General features: G+C 42.4%; 1 long non-coding RNA gene across 1 annotated transcript; it reads left to right on the top strand.

Moving 5' to 3' along the window:
* The first annotated feature begins 908 nt into the window (after positions 1-908).
* On the top strand, positions 909-10,155 carry LOC122541706. Its single transcript, XR_006309654.1, has 3 exons — positions 909-976; positions 6,848-6,883; positions 10,073-10,155. It is a non-coding gene; the product is annotated as an uncharacterized LOC122541706 (long non-coding RNA).
* Positions 10,156-11,173: the final 1,018 nt, after the last annotated feature.

An 11,173-nucleotide genomic window follows, 5' to 3' on the forward strand; every position in this document is an offset into this window, starting at 1 on the left:
AATTTGCTCCTACATTTCAGATTTTTTTTTCTTTATTCATTCAGGGGGTGAGGATGTCACTTCCCAGACGGCATTTATTGCCCATCCCTAATTGCTCACAGGGTAATTAAGAGTCAACCACATTCCTGTGGGTCTGGAGTCACATGTCAGCCAGATCAGGTAAGGATGGCAGTTTCCTTCCCTAAAGTATATTAATTAACCAGCTAGGTTTTTCATGACAAGGGATTCATGGTCAACATTAGACTCTTAATTCCAGATTTTTATTGACTGCAAATTCCAGCATCAGCCATGACAGGATTTGAACCCAGATCCCAGAACATTGTCTGGATCTCTGGGTTAACAGTCCAGCGATATTTCCAATAGGTCATCGCCTCCACCATTAGTTTAGCTCTATTGTATTCTGGGAATTATATGCATGTCGCATTTTATACTTAAATGTAAACGTTTCTACAAGTGAGGAGGGAATGTAATATTTCATAATAGTGGAGCAATTGGTTATATTGCCCTCTCTGATGTTTCTCTGCAAGATATAAATAATATATTTCAGCAATGACTGAACATGTAGTCTTTGTGCTATTAAATGAGAAATCAGTTGCATTAAATGACCATAACTTTTTAACTCTTCATTTTCCTTTTCCTGTTTATAATGATCGGATTGAAACCTGGTGGTCTGAAGTCATAAGCATTCAGAGACCTTTTCACTGTAACACTTTTCCACACATTGCTATTAATTGATGGCACAAGTGTTGAAGTTAATAGCAATGTGACTAAATTAAAATTTTTACTCATGAATAGTAAATTAGAGAAGCCATTGTCTGGTCATTTGGAAGTGGGAAGTAGATCACAAATAATTGAGACAGGGTATTTTTACACAATGCAATAATTTTGTTTTTTTCGTGTTTGTGTGTAGTCTAATTCGATTGAAAGAAGTTTCGCCACAAATTAAGCTCCTTCAAAACAGTCGAAATAAATTCAGGTATGACTTCTGAACTATCCACCTCTGGATAATTTCAGGTTTGTATTCTGTCCTGATTTAATTGTTACCTTATTTTTGGTGTAACATGCCTAGGCGAGAGATGTTGAAGAAAATAATTAGCAACAAGCTTTTCAAATGAAGCAGAACCAGAGGTCTTATGGCAAAATCTAAAATGTTCTGATTTGATGCCTTTGTGGGGTTTCTGAAGTGTGAGCCAAGCAGTTTTAAAATTGGGCACTCGCTCCCTCACTGACTGTGCCCTTTAAAGCTGAGGAAAGTTGTGCAGGAATATGTCAGTCTGTACTCCCACCTAAGCCTGGGTCTTGTTATGACTGATAGCTAGGCAAGGGTCTCCATTACGGTTTCAGATGGAAACTCCCCCCAAAAGGGCAATGAGCTATGAACTGGCTTCTTTACTCAATGCCTTTCTCAGGTGTCACGAGGTTAACTTAGGAAAAGGATTTCTTCCTTCGTGGAGACCTCTTCCCAATCCAAATGTATCTACCTTTTCTAAGGAGCCAAATTAAACAGGCCTTATTGAACTGACAAAGAGTGAATTTATCAGATACTAAGGGAAAAAGGAGATAGAAATTTAAGCTGAACAATTAAAAGCGTGCTGATGGCAGGTATCACGTAGAAAACACAATTGGGAACAATGCTGAATATAGAAGGTTCAAAAGGCAGATTTTAAAGCAAATGCAAGAAACAAAAAGTAGTTATGAGAAAAGACTAGCAGCTTACATATATGAAATACCAAAGTCTTGTATAGGCACATCAATAATAAAAGAGTGGTCAGAAGAGGAGTAGGCTGATTAGGGACTAAAGAAGGAATTTTCACATGGAAGCAAGAGACATGACTGAAGAGTTAGATGAATATTTTGCCTAAGAAGTTTTCCCTGGAATGTTGGAGGCTGAGTGACCTTGGGTGACCCCTTAGGGCAAAAGAGAGGCAAAAGTGGACAATGGGCCACTAGAAAATGATGCTGGAGAGATAGCAGTGAGGAATAAGGAACTGGATGAGGAACTGAATAATTATTTTGTATCAGTCTTCACAGTGAAAGACATAAGTAATATACCAAACATTCAAGTGAGTGAGGGGGCAAAGATGAGTATGGTGGCCATCACCAAGGAGGTGATGCTAGAAAAACCGAATGGCCTAAAGGTAGATGAATCACCTGGACCAGATGGACTACACCCAGAGTTCTAAGGGAGATAGCTGAAGAGATAGTGGAGGCGTTAATGGTGATCCTACAGGAATCACTCAAATTAGGGAGGGTCCCAGAGGACTGGAAAATCACTAACGTGACACCCCTGTTTAAAAAAAAACAAAAGATAGAAAATTACCTAACCTCGGTTTTGGGTAAGATCCTGGAATCCATTCTGAAGGATGAAACTTCTGAATAATTGGAAATGGATGGTAAAATAGGGCAATGTCAGCATGGTTTCATCAAGGGGTGGTCATGCCTGACAGGTCTGCTAGACTTCTTTGAGGAAGTAATGAGCAAGATAGACCGAGGAGAGCCAATGGATGTTATCTACCTGGACTTCAAGAAGACCTTTGACAAGGGGCTGCTGAGTAAGAGAATGGCCCATGATGTCAGAGGCAAGGTACTAGCATGGAAAGAAGCTTGTTGTCTGGCAGAAAGCAGTGAGTGGGGATAAAAGGGTCTTTCTCAGGATAGCAGCCAGTGACAAGTGGTGTTCCGTAAGGCTCAGTGTTGGGACCACAGCTTCTTACTTTGTACATTAACAATCTAGATGAAGGAACTGAGGCCATTCTGGCTAGGTTTGCAGACAATACAAAGATAGATAGAGGGACAGGTAACATTGAGGAGGTGGGGAGGCTACAGAAGGATTTGGACAGGTTAGGAGAGTGGGCAAAGAAGTGGCAGTTAGAGGACAAAGTGGGAAAGTGTGAGGTCATGCACTTTGGTAGGAAGAATAGAGGCATGGACTATTTTCTAAATGGGGAGAAAATTCAGAAGTCTGAAGTGCAAAGAGACTTGGAGTGCTAGTCCAGGATTCTCTCAAGGTAAACTTGCAGGTTGAGTCAGTAGTTAGGAAGGCAAATGCTGTCATGGCATTTATTTTGAGAGGACTTGAATATAAAAACAGGGATGTACTTCTGAGGCGCTATAAGGCTCTGGTCAGACCACATTGTGCAGGTTTGGCCCCCATATCTCAGGAAGGATGTACTGGCCCTGGAGCATAATCAGAAGAGGTTGAAGAGAATGGTCCCAGAAATGAAAAGCTTAATGTATAAGGAACATTTAAGGACTCTGGGTTTATACTCGATGTAGTTTAGAAGGATGGGGGGGATATAATTGAAACTTACAGAATACTGAATGGCATGGACAGAGTAGACGTTGGGAAGATGTTTCCAGTGGTAGCGAGACTAGGACCTGGGGGCAGAGCCTTAGAGTAAAGGGAAGACCTTTTAGAACGGAGATAAGGAGAAACTTCTTCAGCCAGAGAGTGGTGAATCTCTGGAATTCATTGTCACAGAAGGCTGTGGAGGCCAGGTCATTTAAGACAGGTATAGATAAGTTCTTGATTGTCAAGGGGATCAAGAGTTACAGAGAGAAAGCGGGAGAATGGGATTGAGAAACTTCTCAGCCACGATTGAATGGCAGAGCAGACTCGATGGACCGAATGGCCAAATTTCTGCTCCTATGTCTTATGGTCTTATCGAGCTTCATAAAATCATAGGAGGCATGGCTAGTGTAATTAGACAAGGTCTTTTCCCTGGGGTGGGGGAGTCCAGAACTACAGGGCATAGGTTTAAGGTGAGAGGGAAAGGACCTAAGGGGCAACTTTTTCATGCAGAGTGGTATTTTATGGAATGAGCTGCCAGAGGAAGTGGTGTAGGCTGGAACTATTACAACATTTAACAGGTATTTGGATGGGTATATTAATAGGAAGGGTTTAGAGGGATATGAGTCTAGTGTTGGCAAATGGGACTAGGTTAATTCAGGATATCTGGTCAGCATGGGCGAATTGAATCAAAGTGTGCTGTGCATCTCTATGACTCTAAGAGACAGTTACTGCATAACCCATAGTGACAGAGGAGGGAACTCATTCACTGGAAAGATTAACATTAAATATGATTTGGAGCTGCCGGTGTTGGACTGGGGTGTACAAAGTTAAAAATCACACAACACCAGGTTATAGTCCAACAGGTTTAATTGGAAGCACACTAGCTTTCGGAGCGACGCTCCTTCATCAGTTGATTGTGGAGCCCTCCACAATCACCTGATGAAGGAGCGTCGCTCCGAAAGCTAGTGTGCTTCCAATTAAACCTGTTGGACTATAACCTGGTGTTGTGTGATTTTTAACATTGAATAGGAGGTGATAGAAGATTAGCTATTGATGTGTAAAGTTGAGAAGACACTGGGACCAAATGAAATGTATCTGGGATTACTGAAAGAAATGAGAATGGAAATTTCAGAGACACTGGTAATTATCATTCAAATTTCCGTGAGTTCATGGATGCTGCCAGAGGTTAGGTGTATTGCAAACTTTACACCCTTGTTCAAAAACGTTTGCAAAGATTGGCCCACAATTACAGCCCAGTCAGTTTAACTCCAGTGATGGAGACATGTCTAAAAAGAATTAGTTGGATTGGAATTAATAGTCACATGGAAAACATGGATTAATTCAGAAGAGTCAGCATGAATTTGTTAAGGGAAAATTATGGTTAACTTTCTGGAGTTTTTTGAAGAGTAACAGAGAGGTTGATGAGGAAAAGGCTGTTGGTGTGTTGTGCATGGATTTCGAGGAAGCATTCAATGCTATTCCACACGACAGGCTTGCGAGGATAGTGGTAGACTGTGGACTGAAAGAGACTGTAGCAACATGAATTTAAATTTACCTAAGGGAAGAAAATTGAGTAAAATCAATGAACATTGTTTGGACTGGAGGAAGATTTGTACTGGAGTTCCCCAAGAGCTGACACAGGACTCTTGCTTTTACTGATATATATATAACTGATCTAAATCTTTGTTTGCAGGGGACAATTTCAAAGTTTGCAATGATACAAAACTTATGAAAAAATATATACTGTGAGGAGAACAGTGTAGAACTTTAAGACGCTGTTCATACGTTGTGTGGGCAGATGGATAGCAGATGAAGTTTAATGTGGAGATCTGTGAGGTGCAAGGAATGTGGAGAGACAGTATAAAATAAAGGGTGCCATTCTGAACGGTCAGAAATCACACGATACTAGGTTATAGTGTAACAAATTATTTGAAATCAGAAGCATTTGGAGCGCTGCTCCCTCGTCAGGTAAAGTCCACCTGACAGGTGAGCAGTGCTTTGAAAGCTTGAGATTTCAAGTAAACTTGTTGCGCTATAACCTGGTGTCATGTCAATTCTGACTTTGTCCATCCCAGTCAACACTGGTATCTCCATATCGTTCTAAAGAGTGTGCAGGAGCAGAAGACCTGGGTGTATATCTACAAATGCCATTAAAGGTGGCAGGACAAGTAGAGAGCGCTATTAATAAAACCTACAGTATTTTAGGCTTCATTAATAGGTGCATGGAGTTCAAAAGTAAGGAGGATATGATGATCTTGTAGAAGATTCTGGATAGATAGAGTATTGTGTACCATTCTGGCTCTCTCACTGGGAAGGATGTGAATGTACTGGAGAAAAGGGTTACGAAAATGATGCTAGGGATGTGAAACTTCACACATGAGACCAGACTGGAGAGGTTAGCAGTGTTTTTCTTGAGGAGGAGAAACAAAGGAGCAGGAGTAGACCATCCAACCCCTCAAGCCTGCTACACCATTCAATGAGATCATGGCTGACCTGTGGCCCAACTCCATATACCTGCCTTTGCAATAGCAGCAAATGCAAGGTGAGAACAGACTTCTTCCCACAGCGAATAAATGGTAATGTCGCCAGAGTCCCAGAGGACCATAGGCTGCTCTCTTATTAGAGAGAGAGAGAGAGAGAGAGAGAGAGATGGCTGGTTTAAACTTTTAGGGTTTGGAATGAGCTGTTGGAAAGTGTGGTGCAAGGAGGTTCAATTGTGGTATTCAGGATGGAATTAGCTGATTGTGTATTTATTTGAATAATGTCAGGGTTCCAGGGAAAAGGTTGGAGATTCATGATAAGTATAAATGCTCAAATGGATAAGGCAGACATGCTGGACTGAGTGGCCTCCTTCTGCACCAAAACAGAGAGGCAGCATGTTTTCTACTGCTGCGTCACAACACCAGGAACTTGGGTTTGATTCCACCTTCGGGCGACTGTCTGTGTGACGTGTGCAGCTTTCTTCACGTGTCTGTATGGGTTTCCTTTGGATGCTCTGGTTTCCTCCCACAGTCCAAAGGTGTGCAAGTTAGGTGGGGATTGGCCATGGGAAATTGCTCCATAGTGTTCAGGGAAATGCAGGCTAGGTGGATTACCCTTGAAAATGCGGTGTTACAGGGACAGGACAGAGAGTGTGGGTCTGGGTGGGATACTCTTTGGAGAGTCAGTCTAGGCCAAATAGACTGCTTCCACACTGTAGTGGTTCTATGATTCCAAGAACAATTCTGGAATACGCAAAGTTTAGCAATGTGAATTGAGTGAAAAGATAAATTTTAATAAAGTTATAAAATCAGTCTTTGGATTCTATGTAGATGTTGGAACATTGAGGCTGTTAAATTGGATGATAATAAAAACACTGACATTGATAGTGAAGTGGTTGATTTCAAGATTCTTGGCTCTGCTGCTTGCTGATGGGTTTTGTCCTGTTACCTTCTTGTTGGTGACTTCACTGGCTGGCCTGGTTTGTAGCACTCAAAGTGAGAGAGAGTCATTTTTTACCTACAGTGCAGAAATGTCTATATGCTGCTGTTAAACCATCATCTTCATGTCTCACAGGTCCACACTAGCACCTCAGCTCTCTACTGCACACAGGTAAGAGATTGCAGTTGGTTTACAACCCTTTTCTTTGTATGTTCTCTGGAAGAGTAATCCACCAACATGTTGGCACTTTGCAATATAATCATAGGATGTGGTTTTCTATTGTGAGTGATATACAATCCCTCATTATCTCTTCATTTCAAGTTTGTTTGTTTGAAGTTTTCCTGAAATGTTACAGGTGTGTCACTTCACACAAGGCCAGACTGCCATTGAATTTATGAGTTTTAATAAAAGGTTCAATATATCCATTATGACAATCTCAAAAGGGTGTAAGTGGGAAGTTTTATTTATTCTGGGGATCTTACTTTCCAGAGTCCCTGCATTAAGTGTATATGCATAGTTTATAGATATAGATTATCAGAATTGTGCAAGTATCGAGAACTGCACAGTAGAAGGTCATAGAATAGAATCCCTACAGTCTAGAAGAAGGCCATTCAGCCCATCAAGTCCACACCAACCCTCAGAAGAGCATCCCAGTCAGATCCAATTCCTCTAACCCTGCATTTCCCATGGCTAACTCACCTAGCCTACATTTCCCTGGATACTATGGGCAATTTAGCATAGCCAGTCCACCTGACCTGCACATCTTTGGACTGTGGGAGGGAATCCACATAGACATGGGGAGAATGTGCAAACTTCACACAGACAGTCGCCTGAGACAGGAAGTGAACCCAGGTCCCTGGTGCTGGGAGGCAGCAGTGCTAACCACTGAACCTCTGTGCTGCCTCCCAGCACCAGGGACCTGGGTTCACTTTCAGAAATGAAGATTAACCACAAGAGTGTGGTACTAGAGAATGACTTGGTCCTTTGGAATGTTCGTCAGTGAGCAGGTTATTCTTATAGGAAATGAGGAAAGAAGAGAGTGAGGGGAAAACATGTAAAACCACAGGGGCTTACAGAATAAGGTAGCTTACAAGGATAAGTAGGGACTGAAGTAATGGAATAGTCTCTATATTGTGATTTGGCTTGCGTAATGGAGTGAGCAGAATATATGGTTTCCTTTAAGGACAGGGACAATTTGTGATTAATTAGCTGGGATTAAGGGAAATGGGTCTAAATCTCAGAAAGTGTAAGTTGAATTGCATCTCTCATTCAATCACACAGAGTTTCACAAAACATTTGAAAATGCTTTTCACCCTGTCACACTTCCCTAAGCCTTCTTCTGAATGCTTTTACATTTTTCTCTCTCAAGTAGTCCTGTAACAATACTGTTATGAGTTATGCATCCATTGCTCTCTGTTGGAGAATTTTCAATCTTCTACTGACTTTTTAAAAATTTCTTCCAGCCATTTCATTTATCCTCACAGTGACCATCTTAAAGTGATGACCACTCCAGTGCAATTTCACAATGCTAGTCACGTTAAATATGCACCACAGAACGCTACTTTGAGTTCAACATTGATGGAAGTACTCACCACCACTGTCACCATGTTTGAAGTCCAGCCTTGCACCAGCTCGAACACTACAAGGCAGGAGTAGGTCTGTTAAAGAAGACATAGAGGGAAGAATTACCCTGGAGATGGTTGACAGAGGCAAGTTGCTCTCTGCTTTATTGACATAGATCTGGAGATCCTAATAGATGGAGTGGAGAGGGACCACTGAAGGAGACCACATCACCAGATCCTACCAACCAGGTCAGGATAGGTGTGGTGTCCTGAGGATGCCCAGGAGTGCAGGAAGGTAATCTTCTGCACTCTACAAGGGTAAGATTTCTGTGTTACCTCTCACTCCATTACCACTCTCAGCTTCGAACAGGTCTTATGATCCACCACTCTCACTATTACATGGCTCAATGGTTGTTACCCACTAAATCTGCACTTCATCTCCCCCCCAACTTCCCTACCCTCCATCCTACCCAGACTTCCCATGCCCTCTGTGCTTCCTGTTCATTCAGTTGAGACAACTCCCACCTTCATTCTCTCCTGCACCAGCATTAACAGCTGCGCCCCAGTCACTTCCATCTCACTCAATTCCTGCCCTTCTCTCATTTCAGGAGAAAATGGCCCATTACAGAGCATGGGAACCATGCTAGAGTGCCCGACCTCCATTTCCTCACCTGGGGCGGCAATGATTAGCACAGCCGCATCACAGCACCAGGGACCCGTATTCGATTCCAGCCTTGGGTGACTGTCTGTGTGGAGTTTGCATATACTTTTCGTGTCTGTGTGGGTTTCCTCTGGGTGCTCTGGTTTCCTCCCAAAGTCCAAAGATGCGCAGGTCAGGGTGGATTAGTCATGGAAAATTCAGAGTTACAGTGATAGGATAGGACTGTGGGTCTGGGTGGGATGCTCTTTGGAGAGTCAGTGTAGACTCAATGGGTTGAATGGCCTGCTTCCTCTCTGTAAGGATTCAGTGATTCTATGTATGTGGTAGCACATCTCCATAGTTGGCTGAGAACGAAATGCCCTGCTTCAGCACTCGGAGGGCTGCCCGAGACCAGATACCCTGGTCAGCCCTACGCAAGAGAGGACCCCCATGGGCCTCAGCTATCGAAAGCTTTGTTCAAATGCACACATTAACAGTGGAGCAGAGGATTGGTTTGTTGGAGACGTTCGGTGGAGGACTCCACCAACACTATCAGTGCAGCGCTGGATACTACATTCCTGCTGTTGCCATGGATACATTGAGTTGCCATGAAGAGCGAGGCCCAGCAGAATATACCTTGACTGAGCAAGCCGACCAAAATTGCATTGGTGCTCAAAATCAATGTAAAATGGTAAGAGAATGAGGGAACTTGACCTCACTCTGATTGCCCCTTCCTCACAAGGAGATAGAGTGGCACCTATCTGGAGGAGGAACCACAAGCAGGGCCTCCAGAAGTCTCCTCGCTGGACTCTCCAGAGATGCCAGGTCATTCTACTGACCCTGAAGCCTGTGGGAGTTCAAGCAGAGGAGGGTGAGCCAGCATCTGGCTAGGACCCTGTTAGTAAGTGTATTCCTCTGTTCATAAACACCTCTGGGCTCACCTGACCAAAACTCCAAGTCAACAAGCTCCACGGTAGGCAAGGCTTCCTTCACCTCAAGAACCCTGGGACTGTACCGAGATGGAGTGCAAAAGAAAGAAAACAGAAACTTAATGAGCGTTTGTGGCTGACACTTCACTGTAAACTGAATAGTACATTTGTAATCTTTTAATTAACTTTGCATTGTCACTTGCCTGATCGACTGTCATTTTTGTTGCAGTTAGAAGAACAAAGCTCGAGAGACTGTTCACCCTGAGCACCACATGATGTTCAAACTCTGTCTGAAAGACTGCTATACTTTCCCCAGCAGACACACTATCATAAAACATGGTCATGTTAGAATGCAGCACCATCAGGTCTTCAAAAGTGTGTAACAGTAACTTTTATTGCACTATAGGAAGAGTGAATGAAATATAAAACAAAAAGCTGCACTTATATTTGGGATTGAACAAGGGCTTCTGGCCTTTGTAGTGTCAATGCATTGACATCAATGAATGATGACTTTACTCAAATCAGATCCATTGGTAGCAGTTTTCCAATAAGTCTAGTCAGGTTCATTGGAGCTGTGGGGTTCTATCATTGTAAAAATGATCAACCTCCTTTTTTCCTCCTCTGAAGAATGCAGCCTCTCTCACTGAAAATCACCTGAAATGTCAGGGTACAGAGAGAGGCTATTTAGCCCAAAGTGTAAGACTTGGCTCTCCAAATCAATATCATGACTCAGTAGCACTTTCCTGACATTTCCCAAAGTCCATGTGTTTCTGTTTCTATTCAAATAATCATCATGAATGCCTCAATTAAATCTGCCTCCACCACACTTTCAGATTGTGCATTCCATTCCCCAACCACACATGTGTTAAAAGGATTATTCTCATGTCACATATGTTTGCAGATTGCTTTAAATATCGGGCCTTTCATTCTCAATCCTTCTATTACTAGAAATAATTTTTCCTTATCAACTCCATCCAGACGCCTCACGATTTTCAAAATTTCTATCAGACTCCCCTTAGCATACTTTTCTCCATGGATAACAGTCCAAGCTGATAGGGGGTTGAAAAAGGACAGTGCAGGGTTTCTGATAATCACATGTATGTACTCACATTTAGAAGATGTGAACATGTTATGGTGCAACCAGATAATGTAGTCATGTGAGCTAATTTGAATATGCCTGGATAATGTAATCATGTGTACAAACCTGGAATGTTCTGGATAAAGATACAGGTGAGTAAATTTGATTGGAAACTTGCTTTCTGTAGAAGTTATATAAAACCTTTTGGATGGTTTTATGAATAGGAAGGAGTTAGAGGGATATTGGCCACAT

Source organism: Chiloscyllium plagiosum, chromosome 38 (genome assembly GCF_004010195.1).
Source record: "Chiloscyllium plagiosum isolate BGI_BamShark_2017 chromosome 38, ASM401019v2, whole genome shotgun sequence".
Lineage (NCBI taxonomy): Eukaryota > Metazoa > Chordata > Chondrichthyes > Orectolobiformes > Hemiscylliidae > Chiloscyllium > Chiloscyllium plagiosum.